The sequence below is a fragment of the Pelodiscus sinensis genome, chromosome 2 (assembly GCF_052426305.1).
Source record: "Pelodiscus sinensis isolate ZL-2025 chromosome 2, ASM5242630v1, whole genome shotgun sequence".
NCBI lineage: Eukaryota > Metazoa > Chordata > Testudines > Trionychidae > Pelodiscus > Pelodiscus sinensis.
The window spans coordinates 130,339,427-130,365,460 of NC_143053.1; positions in this window are offsets into that span (position 1 = coordinate 130,339,427).

The following is a 26,034-nucleotide window of genomic DNA, read 5'->3' on the forward strand; positions in this document are numbered from 1 at the left end:
ATATAAAAATTGCATGATATTTCAGCTGATGCCTACTGTAAAGTTCCCCCATTAGGAAAAATGATGCTAACAGCATTATGTCACCTTTAAAGATCTTGCAACTAGAAACCACTGCTGCCCTGATTCTGATCATTCGGGTACTGTTTCTTAACTGGCTAAAACCCGACAATGATTTCCTTGAATTCACTCTGCATTTACACAAGTGCAACTAAGAGCAGAATCAGACATGTAATATTCTCTACTGCAGTGCATCTAAATGCAAATCTCTCAGTTTCATCTTGAATAATGATCCCATTTAAATGGTCTACAGCTCTGTGGTGCCATTCCCTAAAATACTAACTACAATGAGAAAAGCTGTATTTGACATTCATTAAAATGTATTAGACTGTCATTTGAGTATCATTTTAAGTGTTCAGGCATAAAATAAAAGGCAATGAAATGCTGCTGAGATGCTAACGATAAATAATGTCTTTCTTTAGTCCACCTCTGTCCCCAAGAAAAGGAGACATGAAATTTAATTTTACTAGAAACACGTGTTATTTGTTTCACCTTTTATTTTAACAAGGATTTAAAATTTTAATGCTTAAAAACTTGGAATAGCTTCATGGCTCTCTATTGTGTTGGGGTACTGGAAAAATCCTTCCTAGCTTTGCATGGTGCATTTGGGCCAGCCGTAATTGAAGCCTCTGTGGTCAGAGCAGCAAAGGGACTCGTTCCTAATTTTATATCTGCTGGCATCAAAAGGAAGAAGAAGGCTGGGAGTGTAGGAAGGAGATAGGACAGAGGCATAGTGAAAGAGGTATGGGGGGGCAGTTGCCCCTGGGTGCCACACTAGGGGGACACCGGGCTGGGGTAGGAGCTCACAGCCCACCATAGCATGGCAAGCCTGGCACTTGTGGACCACATGCTCCCTTCAGTGAAGCTGCTGAGGCAGGGCTGAGTGGCGGAAGCGGGCACTTCAAACGTAGAGTTACTGTGTGTCTGGTGCCTGGCTCTGGGGAGTGGAGGAGCATTGGGCTAGAGCAGGGTGGAGTGCTGGGGTGCCTGGCTCTGGGGGGAGGGGTGGGAACATTGGATTAGAGTGGTGTGCTGGGGGTGCCTGGCTCTGGGGGATGAGTGAGTGCATTGGGAGTACTTATAATTTTTTTAAGGGATGCTTTATAAAAAAAGGTAGAGAAACACTGCTCTAAACCATTCCTTTTGGCCTCACTGTTTCCTTTCTCCTTTGGCGAGTTGGACAGGCAGCAGTTTTGGTTAAATATATATCAGACATGTGTACACAGTGCCTGCTCTACCTCAGCTGGTTCTGGATAATCAGGAACTCAATTCTAAAGGAGCTGGCATTACTGAGGTCATCGATCCCCCCATGTTTTGTTGCGGATTTTCCAAACAAAATGCTGGTGTTTTCTATAGGTCACCCACATCTCCCAGTCATAGCAGACACTTGGGATTAACATGGCTTTCTCAACTAAAAGTCTTATACGTATTCAGATGCTGTGATTGTGAACACCTGGTGAGGCAGTCTGCCAAAGGCAAGGCTGGCCTTGAACTTGACATCTATGGCTTCAGTTGAATTCCTTGTGTGAAATTTGGAAGAGCAGCTCAGAGAGACCTCTCTCCTTTACTTAAGGATAAAATCTCACGGTATCCTGAAGAAAAAAGTTCTCGTGGCAGACAGATAGCCATACTTGCAGTGTAACCTCAGCTTTAGGCTACTTATTGCTTCAAGTGCTTCAAGAAAGTGAGGGCGATTCTCATGTTGTGTTTTAATTTTATTTAAAAGGTTTTTTGAGTGTTATTTTAACAGGTAAGTTAATCTCTTATGTTCATAACTATGATGTAGTTTATAGCAGTATGATAGTATGAAAAATAATTAGGTTAACTAGGTAACTAACTAGGCAGTTAAGAAGCATTACAGATCGCTTACAATAAATTTGATATGCTCAAAATCTTTTTACCTTTTATTCATTAAAGCAACAAGTTACTCATTTGCTCTAACAGTGGTTTTAAATGTTTTATTGAAATATAGTGATAAAATTAATATTTAGGTTGTATACCATTTATTTCCCTTGTGTTTTATAAGACTCGGGGTACGTCTATACTAGCCCCTAGATCAATCTAGGGAGGCTAATGAGGGCGACCGGAATTGCAAATCAAGCCCCGGATTTAAATAACCCTTGCTTGATTTGCATGTTCCCAGCTGGTCGCCATTTTAGAAATTGACTAACCTGAAGTAACTGCCCACGTCTACATGCGGCAGTGAAACGGGATTCTGGAATAAAGCCCTAAATCAAATTAGGTGGTATTCCTTGTGGAATGAGGTTTACCACTTAATTCAATTTAGGGGCTTTATTCCGGAATCCTAGATCGATCTAGGGGGCTAGTGTAGATGTATCCTCACATATTTTAAGCATTTGACATTTTTTATGTAAAAGACATGAACCTAATGAGAACGGGATACGAACAAATGAAAGAGAAAAAATTATTTAACAGAATGTAAACCACAAAAACTATGATTTATATTTGTCTGTAGTTACAATCTACTAACTGATCTACTAACTGATCCCAGTATCAGTGGATATTAGTAGTATTTGTTTTTTTTAAATTTAAGTTCTTATTTTTTGCTGACTTAGAAATAAATAACTGATATATAGTAACAATTGATTGGGGGAGGTGCAAATTTTGCTTTTCTCCTGGGCGCATAACACCCTCACTATGCCTCTGAGATAGAGCCATTGCTAGCCTCTTCCCTCTTCCATACCAGACCCAAGAAAGAAGGAGATGCACTGCTTAAAAGGATGAGGCAGTTTGTTTTCTCCCCCAGACACTGGAATATACAAAGAAAGATGGAATGAGATAGAAAAGGATATGAGACCTTAAAAAAAAAGAATGGGGGTGGAGGGAAAACTGTGCCAGTGATGTACTTTCAAGCACCTCTGGAAATTTCCACTACATGCATATGATGAAGTGAGTCTTTGCCCATGAAAGCTTACGCTCCAACACTTCGGTTAGTCTATAAGGTGCCACAGGACTCCTTGCTGCTTTTGCAGATTCAGACTAACACGGCTACCCCTCTGATACTTTTCAAGTACCTAAAAGATTGTTACAAGAAGGAAGGTGTGACGGGGCACTCAGACCCCGCACCCAACCCCCAAGACTCTGTGCCCTGGGAGAAGGGCAACAGAGCACGTACCGCCGCTGTGCTGGCTGCTCACACGCCGCGGCTCAGCGGGGCAGGTCCGCGGCGTGGCCGAGCAAAGCCGCGGATCAGCTGATTGGTGCTGTCGCCCAGCTGGGGAGGAGCGGCGGCACAGCTGAGCGGAGCGTGGCGCTGACAAGGGGGCGTGGAGGGAAAAGCGCGCGTCGGTAGATGCGAGGAGGGGGTGGGGCACGTAAACACCCCCCCCCAGGCCGGCGGAGAGCTGTAAAGGCTGGCTGGCTGCCAGGGGCAGGGAGCGAGGAGGTCGAGAGAGCGCCCCCCCCCCAGACGACAGAGAATCCGGAGGGATACCGACGGGCTTGGCAGGGGGCAACCCAGCAGCGGAGGAGACGCGGGGACACTGCTAGCGTCGGCAGAGAAAACCGGCAGGGAAGGATTGACACCCTGGAACCGGGGTAGGAGAGAGGAAGGAAGCAGCCCAGGGCAGGGCGGCGAGATAGCCGGTGGGCTGGTGCAATTAGGGGCACACCCCCACCAGCTGGACCGAGACTTACGGTAGTCTCCATCCTCAGGGCCCTGGACTGGGGTCCGGGAGTGAGGGCGGGCCCGGGCCCCCCTTCCTTCTCTCCTCCCGAGGGAACACTGGCCATGAACGGGCTCACCGCCCGAGACTGAACAACTTTTCTGGGAAGACAAGTGACTGCTCCTTCCCCCCGCCCCCAGAGACGGGCTGGGGGCGGGGGCACGGTCACAGAGGGTAAAAATTATTCTCCTTAATCTCTGATGATAGGACAGAAAGCAAGGGAGGTTTAGTTCGGACATTACAAAAAACTTCCTAACTGTCAAGGTGGTTAAATACTGGAATAAATTTCTAAGGAAGATGTGGAATCTCCATCATTGGAGATTTTTATGAGCAGGTTGGAAAAACATGTGTCAGGGATAGTCTAGATTTTGCTTGGTCCTGATGTGAATGCAGAGAATTAGACTTGATGATTTCTTGAGGCTCCTTCCAGTTCTCTGATACTCTGATTCTCCTAACTGAATGTTTCCACTAAGGCTATGTCTACACTACTGAGGGTTTTTTGGTTTTTTTGGGGGGAAAAACAGCCATTTTCCAAAAAAAACCTTCACTTATGTCCATACTGCAATTACGTTCTTCCGAAAGAAAATCGAAAGAACAGAAGAGGTTTTCTGACATTGGTAAACCTCCTTCTATGAGGAAGAAGCCTTTTTCCTAAAGAGCTCTTTAGGAAAAAGGCATGTGTGGATGGGGAAGAGGGAGTTCTTTTGAAAGAAGAGGAAAGAGGAAAAAGCACAAGTGCCCTGGTGGCCCTCCATCCATAATAATCACAGCTGAAATGCGAGAGTGCGTCCATTCAGTCTGGACTCTATCTTTTGAAACAGCGGATCGCTATTTCAATGCGCTTTAGCAGTGTGGACACTCTTTCGGAAGAAGTTTTTTTGGAAGATCTCTCCCAGAAAAGCTTCTTTTGAAAGAAGCCTGCAGTCTAGACATTGCCTAACACAGCAGTTCCCAACCGCCGGTCCATGGATTGGTGCTGGGCCCTGAACCCCTGGTTGCCAGGCCATGGCACATTTCCAGGCCACATGCACACCCTGATGATTGGCTCGGCAAGGCCCAGTCTGCCCAGAACCCCCCCTTCTCCTCTCCCGGGGATTGTCTCTTCTGCCTGCACCCAGCCTTTTCTGAATGATGCTCCATTGATGCAGGGGATACTGCTGGGGACTAGGGACGGGAGGGCATGGCAGCATGGAGGGTTGCTCTTTAGGACCCAGTAGCAGAGGGCAGGGGCTCTGGGAGCCCTGGCTGGGCTCAGCCCCTGCAGCAGGAAGCCACTTGCAGCTGCTGCTTGCTGTGACTCTGGGGCCAGACATTGGCCTGGATCTCCAAGTCCTTGAGGGCTGCTGCTGGGCCCCTGGACCCCAGGCTGTAGCCGGGAGGAAGAATCTCCAGCAGGGCCAGTTCTGCTGCTCCCCAGGAGCCTCTCCCAGGACAGTGCCTCCAGCCTGGCAAGCCCCTGCCCAGCCCAGCCACTGCCCCAGGGTGGGCAGCACTTGTGCGGAGGGGGGGGGAGCGGGAGCAGGTAAGAGAGACTCTCCCTCCTTCCTGGGAATGGCAACCCAGGTACCCAGGGGCTTCAGGGGAAGAGTTTGGACCCCGGTGGAGCTGACTGTGAACCCTACCCAGAGCAGGGGGATCAGCCCTGAGAGGAGAGGGGGTTGGGAGGAGGCTGAAGAGGGGCAGGGACAGATAAGGGGGGGCAAGGGGAAACAGGGAAGTATGAGGTGGGGGCAGTAGGGGGATGCAAGAGGCACTGAAGGAATTCAGGGGAGACTTATAGGGGTGCAATGGAGGAAAACTCTGAGGTGGGAAAGAGAGGGAAAGGGAGAAGCAGGAAATAGAGGCTGGGGGAGATTGTGGGAACAAGAGTAGCCTGGCTGAGGAAGGGAGACACCCAGGGCAGGGGTTGTACAGAAGGAGACGGGGCAGGAGACGGGGAGGGCAGAGGTGACTGCCCCCCCTGTCCCTGTGGGTGCCCCTCTCTGTGCCCCTCTCTCTGCAACAAAAAACAGGACTATGTAGTCTTTAAAGTGCTACACAGTCCTGTTTTTGTTTCAACTGGACCACACTAACATGGCTACATATCTATTACTTCTCTCTGCAGGCACCAGTCACCCCTGTGGGAGGGGCTGCCTCACCCAGCAGCCAGAGGGGAATTCTTTCTGTGAATTTTTGTTTGTGTTGTAGATATCTGCAAACTCTGGTCCATTAAAACATACATTGTGTGCCTATAGATGCAATGTAAAATAACATGTGACCTCTTAACATTAATTACCATAATGAATATGCAAATAAAATGTTACCAGTCCACCAAGTTTGTGAATGGGTTTGGGAATAAAAATGGTTGGGAACCACTGCATTAAAATGAACAGTTGTGAAATAAAGAAGGTGGCTGTGTCTACATTGGCACCCTTTTCCAGAAAAGGAATGCTAATGAGACAAGTCGGAATTGCAAATGAAGCAGGGATTTAAATATCCCCCGCAGCATTTGCATGAACATGGCTGCCGCTTTTTTCCGGCTCTGGGCTTTGCCGGAGAAAAGTGCCAGTCTAGACGGGATCTTTCGGAAAATAAAGCCTTTTCCAAAAGGTCCCTTATTCCTCTTTAAAATCAGGAATAAGTGATCTTCCGGAAAAGGCTTTATTTTCCGAAAGATCCCATCTAGACTGGCACTTTTCTCCAGCAAAGCCCCGAGCCAGAAAAAAGCGGCAGCCATGTTCATGCAAATGCTGCGGGGGATATTTAAATCCCTGCTTCATTTGCAATTCCGACTTGTCTCATTAGCATCCCTTTTCCATAAAACGGTGCCAATGTAGACACAGCCGGTGAGTATGTTTTTTAAAAGAAAATCTTTCAAAGCTCCACAGATCTAAAGAAGAGCTCAATGGAATTCAAAAGCTTATGTCCATCACCAGCAGAAGTTGGCCCAATATGGATATGTCCAACTGATGGAGCCTCATGGGTCACATGCTATGGGACTGTTTCTGCAATATAGATGTTTGGGCTCAGACTGAAACTTAAGCTCTAGGATGTTCTTGCATCTCAACCCTGACTCCAAAGTTTATACTGCATTTGAACAGCCCATTAACTTAACGTCAGCTGGCATGTGACAACTGCAGGTTTTTAATTACAGTGTATGCCACGCCCTAAAGGATATAACTCCACTCCCCTTGTTTCTCTCAGAATCAGGGACCAGCATGCACAACAGCACTGCTAACTGTAATTCAAGAGTTAACTTTGTTCTTATTAAAATTGCCATTGCCATTTTCAGAATCAACACTCAGTTGAAAACACAGCACTAGGGCTATCATTTAAGATTGTGTGTAAACTCAATTAATCAGGTGTAGGCTGAGCCTCATTTGGAAAATTAGTTCACACCTGTAAATGTATAAATTAACTGATTTAAAAGGGAAGATTCTGAAGAAATTGAGGCCACTGAAAAAAACCCTTCAAGGAGAACTCCATAGAAAATCAATGGAAATTAAATGTGCAACTCCCATTAATGTCCTTGAAAATGTTTTTTCACATGTAGAGGCAGAAGCCCAACAGAATTCAGATGGCTTAGGTTGTAGCGGCATCAAGACATTTTTTACTTTATTAGTTGTTTCCTGTTAGCTTACTAAGTTCTCCTAAAATCTGACCCCATTCCTCAAAGTACACTGCTCATATCACCAGCATTAAGAAATTGGTTGGTGACAGCAGGAGGTGAGTGCTGAAGCCACATAGGGCATGGTAGTTGCAGAATTACTTTCCTTGCAGATCAGGGAGCTCTTTGTGCTTTCCTGAGACACAGAGACCCTCATTCTCTCCCTGGGGCAGAGACGCTCTGCCCTGCATTCATCACAGGCCTATTACTAATAAGATCAATGTGGTCTTTTGCTAGTGTGATTAATAGCAGCTCCCAGTGCAAAGCCATTCTAAATTTCCTCTAACTTTTTAACAGCTCTAATTTCAGTAAAGTGCAGGCTATTTGTTTTTGCCATATATGTAGACTTCCCTTATGCACTCTGTGTTGTCACCTTATACATTCTTCCTCTTTTAGGAGGATGATTTAGGTAATTTGTTATTGATCCCACTTAGCCTTAGAACTGAATCAGACCTAGCCTGGCCCAGTGTCTCTTCAATCGTTGCCTATTCAGTTTCACTTCTTGCACACTGAACATTTGTTTGGGGTTGCTGATTTTATCAACCTTTCTTACTCAGCTGTGGGCACGTCCTTCTTCTTCTTTACTACACATAAACAACTCTGCTATGGAGTGCATACTCACTAGCTGCATTATTTTTTCCCTCAAAAGTTTTCACGGATTTTTCCTGTTGTCATGCACTTCTTGTCTATTTCAGTTTTCCTTTTTATTACTGTAATCGGACAGCAGCTACCTGTTAGTCACGATCCACACACAGAAGAAAGCAAAGGGCGTGTCTACACAATGTTTTCAAGTGCGTGAGACAAGTGTCCCAGCCTCAAGCTAATAAATTGGCTCAAGCTAGCCTACCTCATAACTTTCTAAAAATAGCTGCATAGACACAGGTGACTCTGGTTGAAACTCTGAGGTCTATGGTTGAGGGTACATTTCAGAACCTGAGCTGCAACTTCAAAATGCAGCTATTTTATACAGCTATTTTTAGAGAACTTGAATCTCCCAGCTTGGATGGGAACTTCACTCCCACTCACTCCAAAATGCTGTGTAGACAAACCCGTAGAATTTACAATCTGTTAGTTTACAGTGAAGCAGGTTTTGCTGATACATAATTTCATTGTAGATAAAAACCAGAATGGGTGGTTTTAGGGGTAGGAAAAAGCTGAAAGTAAAGAAAATTGAACTGCTCCTAAGAGGACAAGGAGGTTGATTGGCGTGGAGTACAGGAGCTGCACAGAGGGAGAGATGGAGACAACATTTTGTAGAGTGAGTGTGTGGGGTTCAGAGCTGTGCCTATGGGGCAGGGAGAGAGACATGGAGGTGAGTCAGGTGAGAAGATGGTTGGAGCTATGTTGTGTGAAGAGAGTAGATTAGGGTGGAGGAATTAGAGCTGAGCATGAGAAGTCAGGCCTATGCAGGTCTGCTGATCATAAAAGGAGTAGGGAGAACAGTAGGGAGACCTGCTCCTTCATACCTACCATCCTGTTTCCCAACACTTATTTTTGCCCTCTGCTGAGTTGTTTAATTGGCTGGGCCTCCACACTCCTGATTCAGACCCCAGGCATATCCTGACCTTACTTCAGTTATTCCCCATTCACTCTCACTGCAGGTCCCCTGCAGGGCCGGCCTTAAGCCGATTCGGCCGAATCGGATCCTGCACCTGGAAGTCGGCTCCCTCGGCTCGGCCAGCTGGGCTCCCCGCCCTTAGCTGCGCACACTGCCGGCTGCTGCTGCTGCCGCTATGCAGGTGGGCAGGGAGACGCCTGGGATTTTGAAACTGAAAAGGCGGAGGCGGCGGCAGCGGCGCACGTGGTTTGGAGTCCAGCCCCATAGAAGGCAGAAGGTAGGGGAAGAAGAAACTAGGGAGGGGGGTGGGAGAGGAAGGGGTTTGTGCAGAGGGGGAAGAAAGGGGAAGGTACCAAGAGACAGGCTGGAGGAGAGACAAATGCCAGGGGGCCAAGTGAGGACAATGAGGGAAAAGGCAGGACGGGAGGTGTCAGTGGGAAGGGGGACAGGGTGATGCTGGGAGAGGAGAGGAGAGCAGAGGAGAGGGGGGCATTGGGGGCTGTAGGGGGAGGTGCTGGGAGGAGGCTTGAAAGAAGAGGAGGGCATGTGAAAGGTGGGGAAGGAGCAAGGCATGTGTGAGGGCATGAGGGGAATGGGGGCAGAGAGTAGTGAGGGGATGGGCATCAAGGAAAAAGGGAGCAGGGGCAGTAAGGGAAGGGGGAGGCACGAGGAGGGTTCAGGGCTAAGGGAAGGTGCAGGTGCCAGGGGATTCTGGGGGTGAAGAAGAAGGGCAGACACCTGCAGGGGAGGGACCAGCACCAGAGGAGAGAGGCAGGGCAGGTTTGTAGAGGGAGATGTTAGAAGAGGGCATGAGGAGGGGTAGCTCACATGATCAGAGTGGGGCTACTGGAGGAGTGGGCACAGGGGGGAAGAGAAGGGCTGGTGGAGGGGAGCAGGTTGCAGGAGAGCTGAGGGCAGTGAGAATGGCAGGAGTCAGGACAGCAGAGGAGGGTGAGGAGTTTGGGGGGAGCAGATACCAGGGGAGATGATGGAGCAAGGAGAGGAGACATGGCAGCAGAGAGAAAAGGGAAAGGTTTATAAAATATTTATTAATAACTTGGTATGCTGCCCATGGCCAGTTTGTTTGTGCCCCGTGGTGCAGTTTGGGTTTAAGTGGGGATCAACACGTGGCCGGTGAGTGGGAGCCAAAACAAAAAAGTAGTCAGTGTAATGATCTTCTGTTGATATGTGTTTTAGTAGTTAAATTCTTGGACTGTCATTGCTCATGAAAAATGCTGTCACATGGGTAGAAATCAGGTAAATATTGCATTTTATTAATATCAGCAGAACTGACTTAAATGGGGCCTGTGTGTTGTGCAGTCTTGCCTTAATCTTTGTATTCATGCTTGTCTGTGTGAGAGAAGCTATTTGTATATATTTGCTTGCATATTAAACCATACTTAAGTTGAGGCCCTCAGCATGTTCTGTAAGTATCAGTGTGGCCCCTGGGGCTTCAAGAGTTGAGTTGCCCTAGCTCATCCCTGACAGGTGTCTGTCCAACCTGGTCTTAAATATCTCCAGTGATGGAGATTCCGCAATCTCACTAGGCAATTTATTCCAGTGTTTAACCACCCTGACAGGCAGGAAGTTTTTCCTAATGTCCAACCTAAACCTCGCTTGCTGCAATTTAAGCCCATTGCTTCTCATCCTAACCTCAGAGGCCAAGCAGAGCAATTTTTCTTCTGCCTCCTTATGATACTCTTTTAGGGTATGTCTACACTACAATGTTAGTTCGAACTAACGGACGTTAGTTCGAACTAACATTCATAGGCGCTACACTAGCGCTCTGTTAGTTCGAATTTAAATCGATCTAGCGGAGCGCTTAGTTCGAACTAGGAAAACCTCATTTTACGAGGATTAAGCCTAGTTCCGAACTTACTAGTTCAAATTAAGGGGTGTGTAGCCCCTTAATTCGAACTAGTGGGAGGCTAGCCCTCCCCAGGTTTCCCTGGTGGCCACTCTGGCCAACACCAGGGAAACTCTATGCCCCCCCTCCCGGCCCCGGACCCCTTAAAGGGGCACGGGCTGGCTACGGTGCCCGTGCCAGGTGCAAGCCTGCCAGCACCCAGCCAGCAGACCCTGCACCTGACACGGCACAGAGCCACCCACCCGATGTCCCCCAGCCCACCCCCTCTTCCCGGGACCAGGCTGGCGGCTCCCGGGAGCTTGCCCTGGACCGCAAGAGGCGGGCAACTTCCTGGGCTAGTGCAGACATCGTGGACCTCGTCCACAATCTCCGCACTAGGCACAGGAAAGTGGCCATCTAGGGCAGGAGAGCTGCCAGCCAGGAGCAGGTGTGCATGAAAATCAAGGTGGTCCACTGAGACCCCCGACCCTGAGCCCTGAGCTTACAATGGCCATACTGGGTCAGACCAAAGGTCCATCTATCCCAGTAGCCTGTCTGCCGACAGCGGCCAACACTAGGGACCCTGGAGGGGATGGACCGAAGACAGTGACCAAGCCATTTGTCTTGTGCCATCCCTCTCAAGTCTTCCACAAACCTTGGGCAGGGACACCACTCCTATCCCCTGGCTAAGACTACTCCATAGACCCAACCTCCATGACTTGATCTCATTTCCCTTTAAACTCTTTTCTAGTTGTAGCCTTCACAGCCTCCTGCAGCAAGGAGTTCCACAGGTTAACTCTTTGCTTTGTGAACAACAACTTTCTCTTACTAGTTTGAAGCCTGCTACCCATTCCTTTCCTTTGGTGTCCTCTAGTCCTTCTTTATGGGAACTCATGAAGAACTTTTCTGTATGCACCCTCTCCACCCAACCCCTGCTTTTAGAGACCTCTATCCTGTCCCTGCTCCATCTCCTCTTTTCTAAGCTGAACAGTCCCACTCTCTGTAGCCTCTCTTCATCTGGGACCTGTTCCCAACCCCTGATCATGTTAGTTGCCCTCCCCTCTCCCAGCCTTTCTCTTCCCCTCTCCCACCTCCTTTTCCCAGTCTCCTCCAGTTTTGTTCAATAAAGACAGAGTCAATGTTGGAAGAAACTTTATCTTTATTTTGTACATCAGGAAGGGGGGCTAGGGAAGGGTAAGTGGAAGGAGGTGAGGGAGGAATGGGGTACGAGCCCCCGATGGGGAGGACTGGGCTGGCTCTGAGGGCTTCTGGGGGTGGAAGCTCTCCTGCAGCTCCCCAATTGCCCCCTCTCCCCAGATGGCAGCCTGCGGCAAGAGTAGCCGGACTGATGGCCGAGTGTTGTGATGTGCCCAGTGTGGGCACTCCGGGCACTCCAAGCCAGGACTGGTTTTCAAGCGGGGCACCCCTTAGAACTGTCTGTCCGGGGTGGGGGTCGGGTCCCTTTAAGTGCAGCCCTCGGCTAGCCTGAGACAGCATCTCCATGCTCTAAGTCCTCCTCTGATGCCCTGCCGGCACTGCTTCCGGCCATCCTTAAGCCCTGTTCAGGGTCCACTCAATGTGGACATGCTAGTTCAAATTAGCAAAATGCTAATTGAACTAGTTTTTAGTTCTAGACGTGTTAGTTCGAATTAGCTTAGTTTGAATTAACTAATTCGAATTAAGTTAGTTCGAACTAACTCTGTAGTGTAGACCTACCCTTAGATACTTGAAAGCTGCTCTCATGTCCCTTTTTGGTCATCTCTTTTCCAAGGTAAACAAGGCCAATTTCTTCAGCCTTGCCTCCTATCTCATGGTCTCTAGACCATTCATCATTTGTGTCGATCTTCTCTAGACTTTCTCCAATTTCTCCACGTTTTCTGAAATGTGGAGCCCAGAACTGGACATGATTCTCCAGCTGGGGCATAATGTAGATGGCTCATTCCCTGCCTAGGGGACGTGAGACTGGGCGGGTTAATTTCCAATCCTCCTGTTTATTCTTTTCCTAAGCCAGGAGAGCACAATCGTTCTGATGGAGGTTGGAGAGGGGATGGACGCCAGATCCAAGGTCAATGAGCCCTGGGAAGTGGGCCCATTTAAAGGAGACTGAACCTGTGGATGCCTTGGGGATCAGCAGCAAGAGCCTGCTTTGGGAAGCCCCCTCTTTGGAGGTGAATGTGGCAGCACTGAGACACCACCCAGAAGCAGGTGCCACAGACACTACCAGCAGATTTATGGGACGGCTCTCTCAAATCTTGCACATGCATAAGAGGATAGATCTGCGGGGGGGAGGGGCAGTGGCGTAGTGAGAAAGCCAGAGGGGTCAGTTGCCCCTGGGAGAAAAATAATATAAAATTTAGTTAAAAATAGATGTCTAACATTTTTAAAAGGAATACCATATCTCCTGCCTTTTGTCTATTTTTGTCTCTTTAGGCCCCCAGTTAAAATTTTCAAAAGCACTTGAGTGACTAAAGTCATTTTTGAAAATTGGACTTGGAAATCTAAGCTCAGATTTTCAAAGGTAATTAAACTCCTAAAGAGAGTTGCCAACTCGGATCTTCAAAGTTATCTATCTGATCTTTACACACCTTTGGAAATCTGGTCATAAGTGTCCTAGTCAGTTCTGAACATGAGATGTAGGAGCCCAGTCCTAATTCCTTCAGGCTTTTTTGCTTTTTTTTTTTATTTGAACATTTGTTTACACTAATTCCCCTCCTTTCTCTTTCACTATCCAATAAATGCATGGATCAAAATTATAGGTGCTTTGTGACTGTGCTGACTTGAGTGGAAAGATTTCATATTGTCATGTATGATTCCTGGTAACCCATCTCAAATATGAAAAACTATTCCCTGTTGATCCCTGTTCATATCAGGAGCTGTTGAATTCAGTTTACCATTTGCAGTATCTCATTAGGATGTTTAGTGGAGAAGATATTGGGATTTTTTATTCATACTGTGGGCAAAGCATGGGCTCACAAGAATTCCTCCATTGTTTTACCATGAGTCTCAAAACAATTGGTGTTTTTCTAAAAGCCCGGAGTCAATTGATTATGTAGGAATCTCAGCTTTCATTTAAAAAAAAGTTCTCTATATCTCTGGGCCTTACAGCTAAGGGGGAAAGCTTTAAAACATGAACCCTAAATACTCAAGAAACAAAAGGCCAATAAAAATCCAACATGTTTTATTTTTAAAAAATCTGATGATTTGTAGATCATTCTCATAACTTTGTGTAGGCGTTCCTTGTGATTTTTGGGTTGGCAATACTGCTCTTTGATTGATGAATTTAGAGAGGTCTCTCCCTTCAGTTTCCCTTTCCACCCTACTTTTTTGTCTCAGGTCATCAGAGAATCATAGAGACAATGGAGAGTAGGGTGAGTCCATGACTCTGGTTAATGACTGGTCAGGGTGACTAACTATTATCAGCCAGTGGTCTGAATGAGCTATCTACTGTCATCTGTTAATCAACTGTAGGAAAAGGCTTCACGAGCGGACCTTAGTTATATAGACAACCTACTTTTCCATAGAGATCAGTAGACGCACTTGCTGTGTCAAGGTGATCAATTTTGGCTCTTTTGGGTTGAAATTCACTTAAGACCTGGAACTGGGAGAATTAAATGTTGTTATCTATATTGTATGATTAAAGGTTAAAGACCTGAACTTAATATGACCTGGCTTAGTGTCTACCATAACTTGAACACTAAGCAGAGGATAGTGAGTCACATCTAACTGAAAGTCACAGAAGATGGAAACAGGTTTTATTTCTGGTGGTGTAGTGTCTATTGGGGAGTCCTCAATTATATCTGACACTTTACTTCCAGTGTTTAAAGGCAGAGCTGACTAGAATCAATTGAGAGTCCTTGTCTTGTCTCAGTGACTTTTGGGTAAAATTTTGCACAATAAACGATGGCATTTTTTTTAAATATTCAACTATATTGATATACAGTACATTTTGATCAAATTTACTTCTGATGTGATATTTGTGTGTGGTTGTGGTTTGGTGTGTGTGTGTGTGTGTGTGTGTGTGTGTGTGTGGTTTTTTTTTCTTTTTGCTCAACCAAAAATCCTGCGGGGGGGGAGGGGTGGCTGCCAAAATGGTTTGAATTGGAACCCGCACTTCCTAAAGCTGGCCTCCAGAAGGAATTTCAGTCCAATAGGCCTGCTCAGCTCTATCCCAAATCTATCTGGCACCGCACTGGCGGTTTGCCAGACTAAGAAGCTGCCTCAGGATCAGAGCTGTCTATCTCCACTCAGGCAACCTTTTAAGAACAATACTGTAGAAGAACTCTCCCTTAAGGTACACATTAACTATAACAATCTATCTGCACATTCATGTCCTTTAGTCTGATTGTTGCCATTAATTATATCTAGATATGTAGACATTGACTATATAAAACTCTATTTAAATCAAGATGTTCAACTTGCTTACTCAGCCAAGCAGGCAGCTGAGAGACGATCTCCACAGTGCTGAAATATCTGCAGTGGCATCTTGTGAAATATAAAATACAATGCAAGGATTTGGTTCTGCTGTTCAAAACCCCTTCGGGGACATTCTCAGGTTGCCTGATGAACTGCAACCATGAGCATTCACAATAGCTTCATTCCACTGCAATAGTCAATGGTCAATAGTCAATAGCTGGGATTATTTAAATCTCTGCTTCATTGACTATGTCGGGTAAACTAGCTTACATGGCTCCGTCAGTGGAGCCATGTAGTCTAGACACATCTAGAAGGGTGGTGAAGTACTGGAATAGATTGCGTAGAGAGGTGATGGAATCTCCATCCCTAGAGTTTATTAAGTCTTGGCTTAACAAAGCCCTGGCTGAGTTGATTTAGCTGGGATTGGTCCTGCTTGAGCAGGGGGTGGACTTGATAACCTCCTTGTGAAAGGAAGGTATTGACGCCTACCCAGAATATGTCAAATGAGCACCAGTTTAATTATAAGTATAAAGGAAACGCAGCATTGTGAGATACAAGAGATAAAAATAAAAATTTGATTGGATGGCCAACAATAACCCTGCTTTTAGGGAAGTAAGTAACTCAGACAGCAGTATGCAACAAAGTGCTGATTACCCCAAATGGAGCAGATGAAAGTTTTTATAAGGGCAGAATGAGACAACAAAAATCTAATGTCAGCAATTGTCAGGCGAGTGAGGATACCAAAATACCAAAACAGGGTATATAAGGTTGGATGGAACAGACCAAGAGCGAACGGGTTGCGAATCTAAAAAGCAAGGTCTGATCAACCAGAGCTCCCTCCCCGGCCCTGAATCTCGCTGCCACACATAAGCTCCGAAAGGGGAACAAATAAGCTCCGAAAGGGGAATAACACCGGTCATAAGTTGCAACGAAAAATCCAAAGAAAGGAAAAACATAAAAGAATATCTCCTGAATCTAAGCAATGCTTCTATCTTTCCTAACATGAGTATTATATATTTGTTAACTCCATAAATTGTTTAAAGGTAAATCAGGAGGATACATCTGTAGGAGAAGTTATTTCTTGGTTTTTTTTTAACTGTACTGTTTTTCTACTTTTTCTTTGTATATTCTATTGTTTTAAAAGAATCAAAAATAGTGAATTGATTTAAATGGAAAATTAATTATAAAGTAAATAGAAAAAATAAAAAATCTTTGTTTGACCCTAAAAAGAAGTATTCCTCTGTCTGTGGTTTCAAATCCTTTAAAGAACCAAACCTGGTTACCGAAACTCCTGAGGTCTCTTCCAGCTCTATGATTCTATGCATTTTATTCATATTCATTGCAAGTAGGCATTGGCCACTAAAGTTGAAAGGATCATAGATTTAGAAACCAATATGGCAGTTCCTATGTTCAGTTTTGTACTTACAAGAAACTTTCCAGTTTACAAATGGATAGTATGTGGTAGATTTGAACAGCGCTCAGAAATAAAAACTGTAGTTACAGATATTCATGAATAGCTTTATATTTCTTTTGTGCCTGTTTAAGATGTCCATTTGTAATGGCCTTCCTTCCCATGAGAGTATGGCTATAATTTAGCTTGAAACTTTGGTAAGACATGATCAACTTTTGAACAAACAGGAAATATGCTGCCCAACTGAGCTGTCAGTCATTTATATAAGATAATAAATGAATGCATGCTTGTTTATTATTTCTGATTTACATTTAGAAGATCCTTTATCTATCATTATTGTGTTCGTGTATAATAATCAAAGGAAAGGTTTTCTTATACTTGTACTTATGTTAAAATGTCCATTTTATAATTGCAATGAAGAGACAATATTATGTGGTAGTACTGATTAATAAACTTCTTGGACACTGTAGAAATACTCAACTCAGGCGTGTATGCATCTGAGGTATGCTTTATTCAGTATCACTGTGTGGTCTGTTGTATTTTATTGCTTAATTAAATCAATACTCCTCGGTTATAACCTTGCAGCTGCATTTAGGAATTAGGATATATTAGTGCAAGTATAATGGAGAGGAAAAACATCACTTAATGCTTGATTGTTTGATGGACATAATATTCTAACAATGATTTTCATTAATTTTATTGTCATCTTGGCTTTGTGCCCTCATAGCCTCAAGTCATTTTTTATGCAACTATCCCCTTTTATTTCTCAAAATTCTGAAGTTACTTTAATAGTCCACAACCTTTTTAGCTTGTGTTACTCTCTACTACAGATGCCTGTGGTACCGTCTTCTAGATTTACACACTTCCACTAGTTTTCTGTCTTTCTGTCTCCAGTTTTATTTTCTATTTCTCGCTCTTGTGTATTTTTTTCTTGTTTTGTCTCTTCATCTTGTTTTTATTCCTTCTCTTGGTGGCTCTTCCCACTTGCTAAGCATCTTTTTTTTTCCTCTTCTGTGACACTCCCCCTGTTATCCTCTGTTTCTCTCTAATTCTTTCCTTACATTTGCAAAAAATCTTGAATTCTTCAACATTTATGGATCACTAAAACAAAAGTAACTTCAATTTTCCGTTTGCTCATTACATATGAGTTTCCTGGGAGAAAGAGATTTCTATGTGCTGTAGACAGACACTATTACTGTGTAAGGAGTACACAGGGGTATCCGGTACTAGAATTCCGATCAATATGGATTCACCAAGGGCAAGTCATGCCTGATCAATCTGATTAGCTTCTATGATGAGGTAACTGGCTCTGTGAATATGGGAAAGTCAGTGGATGTGATATACCTTGATTTAGCAAAGCTTTTGATACGGTCTCCCACAATATTCTTGTCAGCAAGTTAAGTATGAATTGGAAAAATGGACTGTAATGTGGATAGAAAGCTGGATAGACTGTCGGGCCCAATGGGTAGAGATCAGCGGCTCGATGTCAGGTTGGTGGTCAGTTTCTAGGGGAGTGCCCCAAGGATCTGTTCTAGGACCGGTTTTGTTCAACATCTTTATTAATGACCTGGATGAGGGGATGGATTGCACCCTCAGCAAGTTTGTGGATGACACTAAGCTAGGGAGAGAGGTAGATAGTCCAGAGTGACCTAGACAGATTAGAAGATTAGGCCAAAAGAAATCTGATGAGGTTCAACAAGGACAAGTGTAGAGTCCTGCACTTAGAATGAAAGAATCCCAAGCATTGTTACAGGCTGGGGACCGAATGGCTAAGTAGCAGTTCTGCAGAAAAGGACCTGGGGGTTACAGTGGATGAGAAGCTGGATATGAGTCAACAGTGTGCCCTTGTAGCCAAGAAGGCTAATGGCATATTAGGGTGCATTAGGAGGAGTATTGCCAGCAGATCTAGAGAAGTGATTATTCCCCTTTTCAGCACTGGTGAGGCCACATCTGCAGAAGTGTGTCCAGTTTTGCTCCTCCCCCCCCCCACTATAGAAAGAATGTGGATGCACTAAAGAGGGTCCAGCGGAGGATGACCAAAATAATTAGGGGGCTGGAGCACATGACCTATGAGGAGAGGCAGAGGGATTTGAGCTTATTTAGTCTTCAGAAGAGAAGAGTGAGGGGGGATTTAATAGTCGCCTTCAACTTTCTGAAGGGAAGTTCCAAAGAGGATGGAGAGAGACTGTTCTCAGTAGTTATGGATGGCAGAACAAGGAGCAATGGTCTCAAGTTACAATGTGGGAGGTCTAGGTTGGGTATTAGGAAAAACTATTTCACTAGGAGGGTGGTGAACTACTGAAATGGTGGTGGTACTAGGGAGCTGGTGGAATCCCCATCCCTAGAGGTTTTTAAGTCTTGGATTGACAAAGCCCTGGCTGGGATGATTTAGCTGGGCTTCATCCTGCTTTGGGCAGGGGCTGGATTTGATGACTTCCTGAGGTCTCTTCCAGACCTATGATTCTATGATCCTTCATTCCAAGAACCTTAAGGAGGCAGTGTAATCTTATCTGGTAAAAAGAGCACTTCTCTTATCTTTTCCATGTGCCAGTAGTTGTTATGAGGGAGAGAATGATTTAGTCTATAAACATTTTGTAGCTGTGAATGCACTACCCTCTTCCTTCAAAAAACACCAAGGGGAAATCGGTACCTAATCACAGTTCAGGACATAGAAAAATAATTCCTTAAAACAATAGTAGATGGGGAGAGATGCAGAGTGTATTGTGATGTGTACCGCATATACTCCAACCCCTCAGACAGAGACCTACACCTACAAGATCTTCAACAAGCATTCTGTTAACTGCAATACCCACACGAGGAAGTGAGGAGACAGATTGACAGAGCCAGACGTGTACCCAGAAGCCTCCTGCTACGGGACAAGCCCAAGAAAGAAACCAACAGAACACCACTGGCCATCACCTACAGTCCCCAGCTAAAACCTCTCCAACGCATCATTAGTGATCTTCAACCCATCCTGGACAATGATCCCTCGCTTTCACAGGCCTTGGGAGGTAGGCCGGTCCTTGCCCACAGACAACCCGCCAACCTGAAGCATATTCTCACCAGCAACTACAAACCGCACCATAATAACTCGAACTCAGGAACCAATCCTTGCAACAAACCTCGGTGCCAACTCTGCCCACATATCTACACCAGCAACACCATCACAGGACCTAACCAGATCAGCCATACTGTCACTGGTACATTCTCCTGCACATCTACCAACATAATATATGCCATCATGTGCCAACAATGCCCCACTGCTATATACATTGGCCAAACAGGACAGTCCCTACGTAAAAGAATCAATGGACACAAATCTGATATTAGGAATGGCAACATACAAAAACCTGCAGGGGAACACTTCAATCTTCCTGGACACACAATTGCAGATCTAAAAGTAGCCATCCTGCAGCAAAAAAACTTCAGGACCAGACTTCAAAGAGAAACTGCTGAGCTACAGTTCATCTTTAAGTTTGACACAATCAACTCTGGATTAAACAAAGACTGTGAATGGCTCGCTAACTACAAAAGCAGCTTCTGCTCTCTTGGAATTCACACCTCCAGATCAGCTGCTAGAAGTGGGCCTCATCCTCCTTGACTGCATCCACCTGGTCATCTCCAGCCTGATCCTGGCCTGCATATTTATTCCTGCCTCTGGAAATTTCCACTACATGCATCTGACGAAGTGGGTCTTTGCCCACGAAAGCATATGCTCCTACACTTCAGATAGTCTATAAGGTGCCACAGGACTCCTCGTGGCTTTTGCAGATTCAGACTAACACGGCTACCCCTCTGATACTTGTCTAAACTTGTTTCTCCAATTAATTTTATATAGACTTTGGAAATTGTAGTGACAGATAATAAACCCCTGTTTATCCAAGCAGGGCTATGAAAATGTTTGGAATATAAATATACACATATCGAAACTGAGTCACCTTTGGAATTGCTGATGGATGTAAACTTTATATTATCTCCCATCAGCTATTCATGGGAAACATAGTCCGAAGCAGGAGAACAAACTCCATGTCACCCAGCTTTTCCTCCCCTTATTTATAAACTGAGGTCTGATTATCAGGTTGATGTATGTCTGCAGTTGTGCAGGAAGAAGTTGCCAGTGCGAATATAAGAGGTCTTGCTAACAATTGACTGTCTGAAGATGGAAACTCATTCATCCATAATAAGCAATGCAGAACTATCAGAGATTGGAATTCTAATGAAAGGTACAAGAATAGTAACTCTTGCATGGATGAAAGAGCTTAACCATACTTGGGCTTATGAGAGTAATAGAAAAATGCAAATGGTGAAAAAGTCAAGGAGCATAATTGGTCAAAGCATACACAGTTACAGAAGAGCTGGCAATTAATTGGTTTATCTTGCATCAGAGAAATCAACAATCAAAAGATCTCATGGATCTGATGGAATAATTTTCATATGAAAAAAATGGATATAGATTTATGCTGTTGGATAAAGATGGTGCAGCCATTATGGGTTATTATACTAACTATCCACTACAGGCAGTCCCCGAGTTACGCGTGCAGTTACGAACGGGGCCCGTCTCCCTGGTCTCCAGCAGACCAGGGAGAGGAAGCAAAGTGGCGGAGCACGCGGGCAGCGGACAGCCCAGACCAGGGAGACGGGGAGCAAAGCAGAGCAAAGCCGCGGACCACATGGGCAGCGGGACAGCGGACAGCCCAGATGCGCTGCCCGCGTGTTCCGCGGCTTTGCTCTCCGTCCCCCTGGTCTGCAGACCAGGGAGACGGGGAGCAAAGCAGAGCAAAGCCGCAGAGCCCGAGGGCAGCAGGACAGCCATGACGTGTCTGGGCTGTCCCGCTGCCCCCGTGCTCCGCGGCTTTGCTCTGGACGCCTGTGGTACAGCAGCTGGGGCGCTGCCGGTTGGTCCCATAGCGCCACTCTGGGCGCGACTGGACCAACCCGGCAGCACCCCAGCTGTTCTGCCCCAGGCGTCCTGATTCAGCCACTGCTGGTCAGTTTCAGCAGCGGCTGAATCAGGACACCTGGGGCAGAGCAGCTTGGGTGCTGCTGGGTTGGTCCAGTAGTGCCGAGGAGCGGTGGCGCTACTGGACCAACCCAGCAGCACCCCAGCTGCTCTGCCCCAGGCGTCCCCAAGTCAGCCGCTGCTGAAACTGACCAGTGGCTGACTACAGGAAGCCCCTGCCCCGGGCTTCCTGGAATCAGCCGCTGATCAGTTTCAGCAGCAGCTGACTTGGGGATGTCTGGGGTTCTTAAGTTGAATCTGTATGTAAGTCAGAACTGGCGTCCAGATTCAGCCGCTGTTGAAACAGATCACTTTCAGCAGCGGCTGAATCTGGATGCCAGTTCCGACTTACATACAGATTCAACTTAAGAACAAACCTACAGTCCCTATCTTGTATGTAACCCGTGGACTGCCTGTAGTGGGTGGTATCTTTGTGGAGACCTCGGATTTCTTATCTTATCAAACAGATTAAAACAGCAAACAAGTATCTACCATTCATATGGGGAGATTCCACAGCAAATCATTACCAGTAATAGAACTTAGTTCAATGCAGCTGAGCTTGCAAGATTTACTGAACCATGGATCTGAATGTGTAACCCTAAAACCAAGATATCCATCAGTTACTGGACTTGATTAAATGGGAGTATGAAACTTTATTTAACAAGGTCCACCATTTGTGACCCTACTATCATGTTCCCTTCTATATGTCTTCTGGAATGTGATCTTTTAAATGTCCATCACTTCCTCTAGGACATGACCTTCCCGATCCTTCACTTCAGTCCTCACTCCATACAGTTTTCTTTACATATAAGGTGTAATTGCATCCTCACCTCACATTGTTCCCCAAAGTGGTTACAGGCAGTCCCTGGGTTACGTACAAGATAGGGACCGTAGGTTTGTTCTTAAGTTGAATTTGTATGTAAGTCGGAACCGGCGTCCAGATTCAGCCTCTGTTGAAACTGACCCGCAGTGGCTGAATCGGACACGCCTGGGGCAGAGCAGCTGGGGTGCTGCTGGGTTGGTCCCGCAGCGCCGCTCCTCAGCGCTACTGGACCAACCGGATAGCACCCCAGCTGCTCTGCCCCAGGTGTGTCGTCCCCCCCCCCCAGCAGACCAGGCTTTTCTCGCCAACGCCTGGGGTGGGGTAGAGCAGCTGAGGGGCTGCCGGGTTGGTCCCACAGCGCCGAGGTGCGGCACTACTAGATCAACCCAGCAGCACCCCAGCTGCTGTGCCCCAGGCATCCCCAAGTCAGCCGCTGCTGAAACTGACCAGTGGCTGACTACAGGAAGCCTGAGGCAGAGCTGCTCTGTCCCAGGCTTCCTGGAATCAGCCGCTGATCAGTTTCAACAGCGGCTGAATCTGGACACCTGGAACAGAGCAGCTGGGGCGCTGCTAGGTAGGTCCCCACAGCGCTGCACCTTGGCGCTGTGGGGACCAACCCGGCAGCACCCCAGCTGCTCTATCCCAGGTGTCCCCAAGTCAGCCACTGCTGAAACTGATCAGCGGCTGATTCCAGGAAGCCAGGGGCAGAGCAGCTCTGCCTCGGGCTTCCTGTAGGTAGCCGCTGGTCAGTTTCAGCAGCGGCTGACTTGAGGATGCCTGGGGCACAGCAGCTGGGGTGCTGCTGGGTTGGACCAGTAGTGCCGCACCTCGGCGCTGTGGGACCAACCCGGCAGCCCCTCAGCTGTTCTACCCCAGGCGTTGGCGAGAAAAGCCTGGTCTGCTGGGGGGACACACACTAGCTGTGCGCCCCCCCCCAGCAGACCAGGAAGACGTGGAGAGGCTTTTCTTGCCGTGGAGGATGCGGGCAGCGGGACCGCCGAGACGCGCCGTGGTCCCGCCGCCCATGTCCTCTGTGGCGAGAAAAGCCTGGTCTGCTGGGGGGGGGGGCGCACTAGCTGTGCCCCCCTCCCCCAGCAGACCAGGGAGATGCGGAGCGGCTCTTCTCGCCGCGGAGGACGTGGGCGGCGGGACCACAGCACGTCTCGGCAGTCCCGCCACCTGCGTCCTCCTTGGCAAGAAAAGCCGCTCCGCGTCTCCCTGGTCTGCTGGGGGGAAGCTCCCCCCATGCCACCGGACGCGGCGACAGTGGGGGAGGCACCCAGCATTAGCGGGGCCCCTCCCCGCGGTTCATAACTAGGGGTCCGACTTAAGTCGGACTTACGTAACCCGGGGACTGCATGTATTTGTAGGGATAGCAGACAGGATGTAAGATCTTCCTGTGGCTGCTCAGAACATTTCTTTGTGTATCTGCACATGTTATGAACTAGAGACTGTTCCAATCAGCCTGTCTGAAGTGCTCACCTCACAAGGGCATAGACATATTCAGCAGCATTTCTGGCACAGATTCCTATTTATGACATTTGCTAACCTGCAACATGGTTGTCAGTGTATACATTATCTTCTCAACCAGCAGGCCAGGGATAAGGACAGATTTGGTTAAGCTGTATTTCACTCAGCAAGTCTGTGACCGCTCCTCTCCCCACCTATTCAACTGTTTGGGAGTTACCTATATTGAAATGGACATGTGCAAATGTTCACAGAAGAAAAAAAAAGGTTACTAACGTTTCTTCTTTGAGACATGTTGCATGTGTCCAGTCCAAGACCCTTCCCCCATTCCTATCTTTCAATTCAGAATTGGCTGAAAAGAAGAACCAGAAAGCGCATGAGGTCAGCCAGTCTCTTTATACCAACATTATGACCATGTGGCACTATAAGGCGCCAGAATTGGCCCCAAGGATAACCAGAGGGAAAAATTTCTGTAGACTGCTTGGAGCATGCACACACCTACACTGAAATGGACACATGCAACACATCTCAAAGAAGAAGTTTTGGAAGGCTGGTAACCATTTTTTTTAATTAAGTAAAAAATAATTGGTATTTTTTACTAGCTCTAATAATCCTCTGTGTTATATGGTGATATAATAACTAGAGTGTCATAATTTGACTCCATAATTAAGCATCTCAGCTAACTGGGAGCAATGAACACTTCTTTCGTACATATTGTTTCAAGCTGCCTAAAGTGAAAAGTCAGGAAGGTCACAGTGAACTGCTTACACTTGAATCACATATCAAAGGCTATCATCCCAAATATAAAGATTAAGTTGGGATTGGTCCTGCCTTGGGCAGGGGGCTGGACTTGATGAACTCCTGAGGTCTCTTTCAGTTCTATGATTCTATGATTAAACACTTCTTTTAAATGAAAGAACAAGATAGCCAATGCTTTATTGGTGCTGGCTAAGCAACCTGCCAGAAATTGGCTCAGTCTGACCTATGTTTGTCTGCTGGTGTCTGTTGTTCCATGAACCAACTCAGACATCAGGTTCCCCTAAACTCTATCAGGTTTATTTTATTCTGAAGATGTTGCAGTGTGTGTCTTGTATAAATGGAACCTTAGTCTGCGTTCCTTATACAGATTAAATAGCATAAGCAATAACATGTTTATACGGTATAAAGACAACTAATACTTGTGCCATATTGTGCCAGTAGTTAAAACCCTTTCTGACATTATAATTGTAGGGACTCGTGTAAAATTATTCAATATGCACAAGACACAAGAACCAGAGAAGTAAAACTCCATCGGGGACAAATTCTTCCACATTTGCACTCTGTCATCACTCCTTTGCTCTTGCTGCTATTGGTACTGGCAGTGGAGCTCTCTGGATTGGGTTTCTAGTGGCATATCTACAAAACAGGGCTAAACTTGAAATAAGCTACTGAACTCGAGTGACGTTAATTGCATAGCTGAAGGCGAAATAGCTTATTTTGAATTTGGGCATGTCTACACAGCATTTGTTTTAAAACCAAGCACTCTTCCTCTAATTTCCCTTACTTCTAATACAATGAGGCTTATAGAAATTAGAGTAAGAAGCCTGTTATTTCAAATTTATTTTGAAATAACGGGCTTGCTGTGTAGACACGCAGTACGTTATTTTGGAATAACTGACATTATTTTGAAATACTACTGCTGTGTAGACGTGTCCTAGTGCAGGGCTACTCAACTTTGGAAGCCCTGGCGGCCACAACGATACTCACAGCACATGCCGAAGGCTGCAATTTAAGTGTGGTTGCATATACATGCAAATATATATGCAAATAGCTTCCTTCACACTGACGAGCATGAATACAAAGATTAAGGCAAGAATACACAATACACAGGCCCCATTTAAGTCAATTCTGCTGATATTAATAAAATGCAACACTTACCTGATTTCCACCCATATGACAGCACTTTTAATGAGCAATGACAGTCCAGGAATTTAACTACTAACACATAGCAACAGAAGACCATTATATTGACTCCTTTTTTGTTTTGGCTCCCACCCACAGGCCATGTGTTAAGCCCTGCGTAAACCCAAACTGCACCATGGGCCTACTAACAAATGGGCCACAGGCTGCATGCGTAGCCCTGCTCTAG